The following is a 13996-nucleotide window of genomic DNA, read 5'->3' on the forward strand; positions in this document are numbered from 1 at the left end:
TTTTTCAAGTTCCAAATTTTTTAAAAAAAACACACGTATAAACCCAGTTAGTTCCAGAATTTGGAAGTTGGTGGGATTTTTAAAATTTCAGTTGATATCTGTTAGAGAGAGAAACAAAAGCTTACCTTTGCATTTTCTCTTTTAGGCAAGGATAATTTTAGTGAGAGATTTGAATGGGAAGGAGGAGGCAGGGGGGCAGGCCGCTGCTGTGTATTAAAATTAAGTGACCAGCTGCAGAGAGGTACCTGAAGGACAAAAATTAAGTAGCGAGCTGCAGGTGAGCACATGAAGGAGCAAAATCAAGTGAGCAGCAGCCGCAGGTGAGGAGGCGGTTAGCTTTCTAGAGCGGGAACCCTCGGAAAGGACGTTGCTGAGCCCCTGGGTGAGTAGGAAATAACTTTTACCTTGAACCTTGTTCTGCAGTCCATACGCGTAAGCTGTGGAGTTCTCTCTAGGTGGAGAGTGTGCAGGGATTCTGGATGCACTTTCTTGCTGTTTGTTTGCCCACGAATCTCATGCCTTTTCTCCGTGAAAGCTTCTCTTTCCGTTTCAAGGAGCCTCCTGCATGTCAGATTCTGTGAGAAGCCTTGTTTGTTCTGAATGTGTGTCATGAAGTTTGTCCCAAAGCGGAAGTGTTTAGTTGTGCATAATGACGAGCAATCGTTTCCGTGACTTCTACAAATACATTTGTTATGGCCTAAACACGGACTGAAAACTCGGTGTAAGGTCCTTAGAGGAGAACCCTGTTCCTAAGGTGGGCTTTCGGGGTGTCCGCGTCTCCTCGTTGCCTTTCTCAAACGGGTGGAGGCGATGCCGGGAAAACCATCCTCGGACTTGAAGCTGCCGACCTTTTAAAATGGTGCGGTGATTTTATTTCTTTCTTTTGTTAATCCTCCCAATCTCAGAAGGAAGTTGGCTGAAAATGATCTTTCCCATTTCATATATGAAGCACTCTTTTATGCCTTCAACTTTTTGTTGTTGTTGTTCAGACCGTTCAAAGGAAACTGTGGTTTGAGCCAACAAAAATCCTCTTAGGTGCTTCAGAAGCAAGGAGAAGAGCTTTGCCGAGCTTTCTAAATGAACGTTGTCTTTGTTTTGTTGCACTTCTGGGTCTCTTGAATAAATAGTATGAGGAAAGATTAAGGTGACCAGACGTCCCGCTTTTGGCGGGACAGTCCCGATTTTGAACAATTTGTCCCGCGTCCTGCGGCATTTTAAAACTTTTAAAATGCCGTAGGCCACGGGACAAATTGTTAAAAATCGGGACGTCTGGTCACCTTAGGAAAGGTTCATGTCATGAAATCTCCCTGGTGTGAGAGTCTAAAGAGGTTTGGGTTTGTGGAGCTGGCTCCCATCCCCATCTGCCATCGGATCTCTGGGACGGGAGGACTTTTGAACATGACCCACAGAGACCTTAGCTGTTCCCGCGTGCCCTGACACGACAGGACAGAATGATCTACGAAAGAGCACCTTAAACTTCTGGAAGGCAAGATTTGCCAACTGGCAGACGACACCCAAGGGCAGCTTGCTCCACTAGCTGATTTTACTCAGAGGCCGGGACCGCAATTGAAGTTTCCACTGCCTCTCAATAGTTACTACTTTCAAGATTATATACCCCGTTTTCTGCAGGCTCGGGGCTTGTCTGCTAAAATAATTAGCTGTGAGGCATTAGGGGAAAGAGCTGCGTCTGCAGAGTCGGACGGTGAGTAGGAGAGGAGGAGATAAATAAGCCCTGGCTTCACTCACAGCTGCCCACCCTGCAGGGAGAGGGCTTGCCAGGAACATCCACGCTGACGCTCAGAGAAACGAGGAAACCACTCGCCCAGAGGGCTGGCTTCCTGACAGTGGCCGTGCAAACCGCTTCCATGTACAGCGCGGGAGGGTGTGGGGGCTCCGAGGTGCTCCCTGGCGCCCACCTTCACCCCCCTCCTCTCCTAGCATTTCCAGCAGCCCACGGCCAGGGCGCCTGAGACTCAGTCCCGAGGGAGCTAGTCCAGGGATCCCGGGTTCCCCTGACAGACATGGAGGGGACACCTCCGAGGGCTCCTTTGCGCTTGGAAACAGGTGAATCGGAAGCCGGAGAATTTGGTATCGAATGAAGCCAATGCAACCACTTAACATCAGAGTGTACTTTTCCAAAGGCTTCTCAGCCCGTCCCTCAGGCACCGGGCCTTCTGGACCCCAGGCTGCTCTGTCTGTCTGTCTCTGTCTGTCTGTCTGTCTGTCTGGTGGCTGCCTGCGCCTTGACAGAGCCGGCGCCTGGGTTCCTGTGCGTCAGGTTCACTCAGAGGAAAGGGCTGCCAGTCCCCCTGTGGCCCAGGGCCTTTGCTTCTCATTCCTTTTGGAAAAGGAGTGCCTCTCCTGCCCTGGTTTGCTGCCTTTCAGAGGAAAGAAGGCCTCTGACCTGGTGGGGGCTGGCCGTGCACAGCTGCTGGGCTTGTGGTGAGCAGGGACCACAGGGGCGCTCAGGCCCTGCTGGTGACAGGGGTCCCGTGGGACTGGGTTATGATGCTGACACACCAGGAAGCCGCCATGGCCGTCCTTTCCCACCTCCCGCCCTTCACCTGCCTTCTCGTGTGAGCGCAGGAAGGAGTGGCTACATGGATGAGGGAGCGGAGGCCAAGGTGGAGTGAGCAGAGCACGGCCTCAGAGCTAGGGAGCTGTGGAGGCAGAGTTGAATTCAAATGTCCCTCCAGCTACACAACCTTGGCTTCAGCACCCTGCGGTGGCTCTGCATGATGGTCGTCTGTCTGTCTGTCTGTCACTCAAAACCTTCATCTTGACACCCCTCCATCCCCCCCAGGCCTTGGGGAAAAGCACTTGTCCTTTGTGTGTCTTAATTTAGCTCCGGCAGAGGAGGAGGGTGCCCGGCCCCGAGCGGTTGCCGTCCCAAGTGCCATCAGAGAGGCGCTTTGATATGAAGTGCCCTCTGAGAGCCTGCTCTTCTGTTTATAGCCCGCTGTTCGGGGAGGAAGTGGAGCGGACAGGCCGGGAGGGGACACGTGAGCGGCCCGCTGGCCACAGGCCTGTGTGTCCGAGGAGCTCGTCACACGGGGAGGGTTTTATCGAGTTTGGACTTGGCATTGCCGGGAGGCTTTGTGTTGGCCCAGCAGGTGCGTGCCTTGTGGTTCCGAGGCTCCGGATTCAGATCAGAACCCGACAAATCCGTCCGTGGGGTTTTTCAAAACCTCCACTCAACGACAGGAAGGCAAGAAATGGAAAGAATGTCAGTTATTGTGGTGGCAGTGGCCCTTGGAGTCCAAAGGGCCCTTGGAAGTAACACTTGGAGAAGGAAAGCATTCGAATCACTTAAGTCTGCGAGGGACGCGCCCCGTGTGGAATGCTCCGAGAACGGCGGGCGCGGGGGCAGGGGCTCCAGTGACATCGTTAGGGACAGCCCCCGGGGGACCGCAGATGCTAAGAAGTGCGAGAGGACAGCCCTGGCCGGTGTGGCCCAGTTGGCTGAGCGTCGTTCCTTGCACCAAAAGGTCTCCAGTTCCATTCCCCATCAGGGCACATACCCAGGTTGCGGGTTCGATCCCTGGACTGGGTGCATGCAGGAGGCAACTGACCGAAGTTTCTCTCTCACATCGACATTTCTGTCTGTCTTTCTCTCCGTCTCCCTTTCCCTCTCTCTAAATAAAAAAAGACGTATTTCCAAAATTTAAAAAAAAGGTGCAAGAGGACAGGACGTTGGCTCCTGGGAGTCAGGAGCTGCTCCCAGACAGAGCCTCAGTGTGTCCCTCCTGCAGCAGCTCAAGTTCCTGATCGGAATTCAAGGACGTTCCCCAGGTCCCCGGGCCTGCGGGCCGTGAATAGCCGTGTTGTTTGAGACGGTCATTATTGCTCACATCCCGCTCCGGCCGGGAGCGGAGGGAGGGCCTGGCCCGGGTCCCCTGTCCCCGCTGCAGGAGGACACAATTAGCAGTTCGCTGTCTCTGCGAGCCCCGGGGAGCGGAGGGGAGGAAGGAAGGAAGGAAGTTGTGTAGGATAAACAAAACAAAGCACAGCCCAAAAAAAGCCGCAGAGAGGACTTCAGATGTGCAAGAATCTGGGATTCCCATCCTCCTGGGAGGGCCAAGGCTTAGGACCTGGATTACATGTTTTCCCAGGGAACGGGAACACCAAGAAAGCGTGTTCGGGAGGGCGGGGTGCCTGGCTCGCTCTGGAGGGGTCTTGGAAGCAGTTTCCTCTTGTGTTTGTGGATGTGCACGCACAGCCAGGCCGATGGATAAATGGTTTAAAGGGCCATCCAGCAAACTCTACCACAGGCTCCTTCGTGTTGCCAGTTTGCCTTTAACTCTCCATGGTGGGCTTACCTCGGTGTTATGAGCTTGTTGAAAACAATTCAGCACTTTATTTTTTATTTTTAAAAATATATATTTTATTGGTTTTTCACAGAGAGGAAGGGAGAGGGAGAGAGTGTTAGAAACATCCATGAGAGAGAATCATCAACCAGCTGCCTCCAGCACACCCCCGCACTGGGGATGTGCCCGCAACCAATGCACATGCCCTTGACCGGAATCAAACATGGGACCCTCCAGTCCGCAAACCGACGCTCTATCCACTGAGCCAAACCGGTTTCGGCTGATTCAGCACTTAAAAAAAAAAGTGATTTAAAAGAAGTGAACCTACAGATAAAAAAAATATATATATATATATATATATATATATATATATATATATATATATATATATATATATGAAACGGTCTCTTGCGTGTTCACCAAAACCCATTCCAAATGAAGGCAGACAGGATGTTAGAGCGAGTGGTGACAGTCACACTTCAGGGCTTTTACAACATCCGGGGAGAGACTCCCCGGGGGCGACTCTGCACCACCCCCCTCGGAGAGGAGGCTTTTTCCACATCCCAGTGGCCTTCTGGATAGAACCGAGCAAACACCTCCAAAAAGCAGGCCTGGTGGGCATTCTAACAGGCTGCCGAATGAGCTCGACAGAAAGCGGGGCCAAGATGACACAGCCGAATGGCATGCCGCGGCCGAGGGTCAGCGGTGCAGCTGTTCTGGTGAGGGGCTGGGGGGCCGGCGTGCGTGGGAGCCAATGGTTTTGCAAGTCTTGTGCATGGATGTGCGTGTGTCAGGTTCCCTGGAAGATGGCCGGTCAAGTTGAACTTGACAGGGAACCAAAAAAGACAAAACAAAAACATGACAAAAGCCAATATCCTGCACTGTGTGTTTCGGTTTGTGCGAAAGAAGCACATTGGGGATTTTGTGCGTATGCAGCGGATTGTGCAGGAAACTCAGTTTTGATGCCTTCCCTGGGTAGCATTGTTGTCGTGTGTTCGTTACCGTCATTGGACCAGGAAGCATGCTTGTGGGGATGGGGGTCCCATTGTTTAAAGCACATGTGTCAAACACAAGGCCCGCGGGTCAAATCCGTCCCGCCAGGCCTTGCAATGTGGCCCGCACCGCGCTGTCATCACTGCACTCCGTTGCGTTTCCATCACAATGACAGTTTATGACTGTTCAGTAAACCATTCGGCCCTCGATTTAGGCTGGATTTTAGATTTTGGCCCCTTCTCTGATTGAGTTCGACACCCCTAGTTTAAAGGTTCAGGGTGACGTGACAGAGCACCTTCCCAGGACCTGCAGGAGAACTTAAAAGGGACCGGCCTCTCGGGTGCTGGCCCTGCTTCCCTGTGCAGGGCAGCCCTCACAGTGGCTCTGACGCCAAGGACGTTAAAGTCACTCCTATCTGCATGAAAGCCTCCAAATTTTTAATTTAAAGAAGCTGTGGGGTCCTATCCCAGGTAAAAATAGGCAGGCTGAGGGTAGGGGAAGTGGGGGGCAGTGGGTAACATAGCATCCTCAAGGGAATTCTGGGAAACCCAAGTGCCAGCAAAACACCCACATTTCTGGGCCTCTTGTTCTCATCTGTAAACAGCCGGTTCCAAGGTGCTTGGAATAGTTATTATTTCCAGTCTCTTCCTCAGAAGTTCACTTTAGGCCGAAACCAGTTTGGCTCAGCGGATAGAGCATCAGCCTGTGGACTGAAGGGTCCCAGGTTCGATTCCGGTCAAGGGCATGTACCTTGGTTGTGGGCACATCCCCAGTAGGGGGTGTGCAGGAGGCAGCTGGTCAATGTTTCTCTCTCATCGATGTTTCTAGCTCTCTATCCCTCTCCTTTCCTCTCTGTAAAAAAATCAATAAAATATTATATTTTTTAAAAAGTTCACTTTAGGACTAAGATTTGAGGACTTCACAGGCCTTATTATTATTATTATTATTATTTCCATATCAGAGTAAGCCTTGCAATACCAAGACAGCAGCGGCCAGGGGGATGGAGAGACAGGGACACAAAACAGATGCAGGGGCTCAGCTGACTCAAAGAAAACCTAGAAACGGGGTCTTCGTTAGGTGACCGTCTCCATGGGCGCTGTCTTAGTGGGCACTGGCCATGATGCTTGTGGCCACCACTCGTCTTTCAAACTCTCTTCCCATCTTCTACGCTGTCTGTGCTGCCTCCTCAGACAGAAGTCACTAACTCACCCTCCCTCGGCCAGGCCTTTCCGGGCCAGCGGGCAGCGTAGGCCTGGGGCTTGGTCTTCAGCTGGACCCCAGCCTCTCCACATGCCTGTGAGCCCCCCGGGACCCCTCGGTCATTGCTTTCCTGTTCAAACTGCCCAGGGCAGCTAAGTGCCCGCCTAACCAAAAGTGGCTAGAAAGCAATTCTTCTCCCCACCCCACGATCCCCTTTTCAGGAAAAGCAGTCTTTTTTATTGAACCTGCCTTGGTGTGGGGCAGTTCTGTCCTAATGAAACCAGTGCGGTGGGCGTAGAGGTCATGCTCAGCTTGAGAATCAGCTGCAAGGACAGGGCTGATGGGACACGGGCATGAGACCGCCCCGGGCCCCAGGACCCCAGTTTCACCCCACACCCAGTCCAGAGTCAGAGGCCCAGGCGGCAGCAGAATCTGCTCTGCCCCCTGCTGTGTCCTGGGGAACTACCGACCTCCTCTCAGCCTCCATTTCCTCATCTGAAGAATGAGGGATTTGTTTGCCCTGGCCCTGAGCTCGGTTGTTTAGAGCATCTTCCTGTTACACTAAGGTTGTGGGTTCGATCCAGGTGAGGGCACACACAAGGAGCAACCAATGAACGCATGAATGGGGGAACAACAAACGATGTTTCTCTCTCTCCTTGCCTCTCTCTCTTAAAAAATAAAATATATGTGCTCTAGCCAGTTTGGGTCAGTGGATAGAGTGTCAGCCTGTGGACTGAAATGTCCCAGGTTCAATTCCGGTCAAAGGCGACTATCTCGGTTTCAGGCTTAATCCCTGGGCCCCAACAAAGGCTCGTGGGTGAGACAACCAATGTGTCTCTCTCACATCAATGTTTCTCTTTCTCTCTCTCTCTCTCTCTCTCTCTCTCTCACCATCCTCCTCTCCATTCCACTATTGGGATAGCTTCAGGGCTGCAAGGGCAAGACTCAATCTCTCTCTCTCTCTCTCTCTCTCTCTCTCTCTCTCTCTCTCTCTCTTCATTCCACTGTTTCTGGAAATCAATGGAAAAATATCCTCAGGTGAGGATTAACAACAACAAAGAAATATGAAGAGGGAGGGGTTTTGAGATCTGGCATTCTCAGTCCAGCTGGGAATAGAATCGTTAGGGGAATTTTGAGAAAAATGCCAGTTCTTGGGCCCATCCCCTGGCCCCACAAGTCAGATTCCAGGCAGTGGAATGTTTCAGCAGTTCCCCAGCATATTCTGCTGTAAGCCCAATGGGAGAACCTCAGGCCTAACTCATCCTGAACATTCTTCCTAGCCTTAAGTTCCTATGAGTCAGTGAGTGGGATATTCTGAGGAACTGAGTTTTCTGGTGAACTTAGAACTCAGCACCAGAATTTCCTCCTTGCTTCTATTCTTCCTTTTCTTCTTCTTCTTTTCCTTCTCCTCCTCCTCCTCCTCCTCCTCCTCCTCCTCCTCCTCCTCCTCCTCCTCCTCCTCCTCCTTCTTCTTCTTCTTAACATTTCTAAAGTGAATAAGTCAAAATAATCTTGAAGGTCCATCCTACCGTAATGTTTCTATGACTACACGAGAAGGATATTCCGAGGAACTGGGTTTTCTGGTGAATTTAGAATTCCATCAGAAAATTATTTTTCATTTTTATTTCGAGTTTTGAAAACTTTTGAATAGTACGATTTCCTGCCTAAAAAAACGGGGGGGGGGGGGGGGGGGGGGGGACAATAACTGCGTAACATGGGGCCACCACAGGTCCTATCCCGAACCAGGGCAGACATTGCAAATTGATGATGATACTGACCTCTGACTTGCCTTTAAAATCCTCTCCCTCCTAGTCAGCCGTGACCAATCAATCAACTAACACTCGAGGTAGGACCTATTTTGCTATTCTGGGTGTGCTGATTTTAGTTCAATATTTCTTTCATGATGGGATAGCTTCAGGGCTGCCAGGGCAAGACTCCAAACGGCCCTTCCTCAACTCCAAGGGCAGAGACCTCTAGCTCAGGCTGGGGGGGCTGTGCTGGGTGTGCCCTGAGATTGGATACATTTATGAAGGACTGGGGGCCCAGTGCATGAAATTCGTGCACCGGTAGGGTCCCTCATGGCTGTGGCTGGGGCCTCCTTCCCTTCCCCTGGCCCAACCTGCCCCTTGGTCAAACTCCCGCACACCCTCCCAGTCAAGGGGACATTTGCATACTACACTTTTATGATATAGGATGCTTTGCTACCATTTGCTTCTCTTTTTTAAATATATTTTATTGATTTTGTACAGAGAGAAAGGGAGAGAGATAGCAAGTTAGAAATATCGCTGAGAGAGAGTCATCGATCAGCTGCCTCTTGCACACCCCCTACTGGGGATGTGCCCGCAACCAAGGTACATGCCCTTGACAGGAATCGAACTTGGGACCCTTCAGTCCCCAAGCCAACGCTCTATCCACTGAGCCAAACCGGTTTCGGCCATTTGCTTCTCTTAAGTTGAATATAGAGAAGCCGGTGTAGGGGAAACAGGATAGCAGAGCGAGAGCCAGGGTTCAAATCCTGATCCTGCCAGTCACCAGTTGGTCCCTTTGGACAAGTTACCCAAACTCTCTCCTTCATGCCTCGGTTTCCTCCTCTGAAAACGTGTCTAGTAATACTGTCTGCCTTGTAGGATTATGGTGAAGTTGGAATGAAATAACAGACCCAACACGCAGGGTCCTCCACACAGGGAACTCTCAACAAATGCTGCCTGTTTGCCTTCTCAGTACCACTCCCGGAAGGTTTTATTAAGCAAGCTATAAATCAGAATTGCATAGATGTGTTGCAGGCAGTAGAGAGGACAGAAATAGCTATATTGTGCCCTGACACCGGCTGGTGGGAGGGATGTGAATCTGTGTCCTTCCAGAGTGGTGGGAGGGATGTGAATCTGTGTCCTTCCAGTCGTGTGGTCTGGGATGGCAGGGACCCCATCTTATGTAAGCTTGGGGTGCTCTTCAGGAGTACCTCGCAGGTGTCTGGCACACACACGAAAGGGGCACCCAAGCTGCTTTTGGTAATAACTCCACTCAGGGCCATAGTCACCCCCCCCACACACACACACACATGCCCCATCCGGGACTGGAGCTGGCTTCCAGCGAGCTGCACCCACCCCAGCTGGTAGCAGTGGGGAAGGGCCCCAGCCAGCCCTGAACTTGGAGCACCTGGGAGCTACTTACTCAATTAGAGACCAGCTTTGTTCCCTCAAACCACCTTAAGAGGTACCCTCCCCCTGGCCATGATGAGCGCTTGCTGTGTGCCGGAGTGTGCTTGCGCAGTCGCATTTTATTCTCAAAATACTCCGAAATGCAGGCGCGGTGGCTCCTGTGAGTGGATGAGGAAAGGGAGCCCCAGGGCAGCACCCCCCCTACTTGGGTCAGGGTACAGAGGCCAGGGGCCGGAGGCAGGGCCCTGGCAGGGCTGTCACCTTGGGCTGCCTTTGTACCTGATCAGGCCGCCTCCCTCCCTCCTGGGGACATCACTGCCAAATGCCGCCTCTCCCGGCTCTGGGAGGGGAGGCTGTGTGGGGCCAGCGGGCCTTCTCGGGGACTCCCAGCCCACGAGGCCTGGCGCCGGCTCCTGCTCTCGGCTCGGCACCGGAGGGCCCCCTAAGCCTTGGCTCCCCGCTACCACATCTGCTCGAGGATGAGGAGAGGTGGGTGGGGCCCACAGAGCAGATTTATTGCGTCTCCAGCGCCTTGGGCTCCATCCCAGGCGCGGAGTTGGAGCGGCAACAAGGATAAATGGGCTTGGCCGCGGGCTCCGGCAGGAGGATTTATGGAGCACCTGCAGCCGTAAAAAGCCAGGACGCTGCATGCAGCGTGCGAGGCCCCCGGGCAGACGCAGAGGCGCGGGCGCTTGCTCTCCAGCTGCTTGCAGTCTAGTTGTGAGCAGGGAAGGTTCCGAGAACCTCAGACAGGAACAGGGGGGGCGTCTCTGCCAGGAGGAACCTGAGAGGTCGCGCACTCGGGTCACACAGCCAGAGAGGAACCGGCCACATCTGCAGGTCCTGTCACACTTACTCCACCGCCTTTTATGTCTTTCAAAACAAAGCACTGTGGAAGCCCTGGTTTGGCTCAGTGGATAGAGCATCGGCCCCGGGAACTGAAGGGCCCCGGGTGCAATTCCAGTCAAGGGCACATGCAGGGATTGCAGGCTCGATCCCCAGTAGGGGGCGTGCAGGAGGCATCATTGATGTTTCTCTTTTGCCCTTCCTTTCTGAAATCAATAAAAAATATATTGTTTTAAAAAAAAACACATGTAGCCAAAACTGGTTTGGCTCAGTGGATAGAGCGTCGGCCTGTGGATTGAAAGGTCCCAGGTTCGATTCCGGTCAAGGGCACGTACCTTGGTTGCGGGCACATCCCCAGTGGGGGGTGTGCAGGAGGCAGCTGGTCGATGTTTTTCTCTCATCGACGTTTCTAACTCTCTCTCTCTCTCCATTCCTCTCTGTAAGAAATCAATAAAATATATTTTTGAAAAATAAAAAGCACGTAGAAAAATGAAATATAAAAATAAAAATAAGTAAAAAAAAAAAAAAAAAGGAAAAGAAACCACCTCAACACCCACCCTGCCCAGAGATAACAAACCCTCTCTCTCTCCAGATGCGCATGCCCACGTCCACCGCGCGTGTCTGCTCTGCAGACCTGGGTCATGACACACGGCTCAGGAAGCTGTCCCCTTTGCCGTGGCTCCCTCCCTGTGAGGGAGAAGGGTGCTGCTGGGCGATCCTTCTCCCTGCAGGCAGCTCTGGGTCCAGAAGGGAGGGAGGCAGGGCCTTGGGAGGAGGGAGGGAGGGAGGCCAGTGACAGCTGCAGGGCAAAGACGGGCCTCGTGCGCTGTGTGTGGAGGGCTGTGGAGGAGTGACAGGCTGGGATGTGCTTTCGGGCTCCCGGGGGAGGCAGTCAGGGCAGGTGGCCTGGCTGGGTGGCCGGGAAAGGCCGCCCTCGGGGTGCTTTCAGTGATCAGAGCCCACACTTTCAGAAGGCGCTTCCACGGGGAAGAAAGCATGAAACGTGCCCGGGGAATACCCATCCCACAAAAGCGGCCTCCAGGACAAGGATTGAAGAGCAGTGAAGAAGTGTGGTCTCCAGCCCTAACTGGTTTGGCTCAGTGGATAGAGCATCGGTCTGCGGACTGAAAGGTCCCAGGTTCGATTCCGGTCAAGGGCATGTACCTTGATTGCGGGCACATCCCCAGTGTGCAGGAGGCAGCTGACTGATGTTTCTCTCTCATCAATGTTTCTAGTTCTCTATCCCTCTCCCTTCCTCTCTGTAAAAAATCAATAAAATATATTTTTTTTTAAAAAAAGAAAAAATAAATGTGGTCTCCAGTCCCCCCGCCGCGGAGGATGGCATGCAGAGGAGCCCTGCTATGTCCAGAGGCCGTACTCCAAGTTCCCCTGTGTCTTCTCAGAATGGCTCCCCCAGCATTTCCCTCTTGGTGCTGGAGAAGACACCACAGAGCCGCCGGGCTGGGAGTGTCCCCTCACGAGGGCCACTTCCTTTCCGTCAGTGGAAAGCCCCCGGCCTGGCAGGTGTCAGGTGCCCGCGCCCAGCCCCCCTCGGGCCCTGAAAAGGGAGAAGTCAGTGACCTCAGGTCTTCTCCAGTGCCAACTTTCTATTTCTGTTTCTGAAACTCATGCCAGTCGAATCTCACTTGAGCGAGTACCTAGGGGGTGTGATGGCCTAGGCAGTCAAATTTGTTGGTTAAATTTACCCAACAAGTTTTTCTTGAGCTCCTATGAAGTGCCTGGTGCTGTTCTAGGCATTCGGGATTCAGGAAAAAATATAATAAGCTCTTCTCTCCTATTGCTCTAACTAGAGGCCCAGTGCACAAAATTCATGCACGGGGTGGGGGGTGGGGGGTCTGCACCCTCTCACAGTCTGGGAGCCCGGCCATCAATCGCCCTGCAGAGGGAGGCCCACTGGCACTGCCTGCCAGGTAGTCTGGGTCTCCTTTTGCAGGCTGACCGATCACGGGTCCCCAAAGAGGTAGGCCCTGCAAGCCGGGGGGTGGTCCTCTCTGGGGGTTACCCAGCTGGCATCAGACACAGAATGGCTTTGAGAGTCCTCTCCCAGGCTTGGGAGGAAGAACCCTCACACCCTCCACAAAAGCGCAAGGAGGAAAGGGTGCTCCCCCAGCCATCTATCCACCCTGCTATGGAGCAGGCGTGCTGGGAAACCATATGGAGAAGCACACATTTAAAACAATGTTTTTTAAATCTATCTTATTGATTTTCTGCAGAGAGGAAGGGAAGAGGGATAGAGAGTTAGAAACATCACCAGCTGCCTCCTGCACACCCCCTCCTGGGGATGGGCCCACAACCAGGCCCTTGACCAGAATCGAACCTGGGACCTTTCAGTCTGCAGGCCAACGCTCTTTCCATGGAGGCAAGCCAGTTAGGGCGAGAAGCACACGTTCTAAGGCGGCGTTGGGGATGGTGAACAGCAGGCTGGGCAGGGCACAGGAGGAGGCTGCTCATGAGTGTCTCCCCAAGTTGCCGCCAGGTGATCAAACATGGAAGCCGATACTGACACACGCCCTTCAGGGACTGGTCTTCAGGATTCTGGCAGATCCCTGCGCCCTGAGGCCAAATGGACAGTGAGCCACGGGCTCCACCAAGAAAGCTTCACGGTGACATGAACAGAAGCCCGGAGTGTGCAGTGGGTGCCAGGCCCGTGCTAAACTCTTACCCATGTCTCATTAAAAAAAAAAAAAAAAAATTATATATATAATTTTCCCTTCCTACAGAGAGGAAGGGAAGAGGGATAGAGAGTTAGAAACATCGATGAGAGAGAAACATCGATCAGCTGCCTCCTGCACACCCCCTTCTGGGGATGTGCCCGCAGCCAAGGTACATGCCCTTGACCGGAATCGAACAAGGGACCCTTCAGTCCGCAGGCCAATGCTCTATCCATTGAGCCAAACCGATTTCGGCCCATGGTCTCATTTAATTCTCACCACAACCCCAAGGGAGGTTCCATTAGTCTTTCCATTTTACAGATGGATAAACTGAGGCTTGCCCAAGATCACACAGTTATGGTGTGGCGAGGCTCGGCTGGAAATCCAGGGTTGGTATGCCAAACCAGTGTTTCCTTTCTCTGCTTCTTTGATAAACAAAACAAAACAACCTCAAAGGGAAACAGAAGCCATCATATATGGTAAAAGACAGCACAAAAGAATTTACAGCGAAAATCAACTCTGTTCCAACAGACCCGAGCCCAGACACAGCCACCACTTCTAGTTTCTTAGTTGCCTCCAGCTACAGAGATACAGGGGGGGCGTGTGTTAGTGTGCCTGCCCTTGTGTGTCTACACGTGTGTGCTTCCCACAGAGTCTGCACCTTGCTTTTTTCCTTCCGTTAACGTGCCTCAGAAGGCTCACGTGTCAGTACAGAGATTGCTGGCTGACTAAAAAAAAGTTGTCTTTATTGTTGAAAATATTGCAGTTGTCCCCTTTTCCCCCCATTGACCCTCCTCCACCCCACACTCCTGCCCCAGGC

The sequence above is a fragment of the Pipistrellus kuhlii genome, unplaced genomic scaffold (assembly GCF_014108245.1).
Source record: "Pipistrellus kuhlii isolate mPipKuh1 unplaced genomic scaffold, mPipKuh1.p scaffold_m20_p_13, whole genome shotgun sequence".
Lineage (NCBI taxonomy): Eukaryota > Metazoa > Chordata > Mammalia > Chiroptera > Vespertilionidae > Pipistrellus > Pipistrellus kuhlii.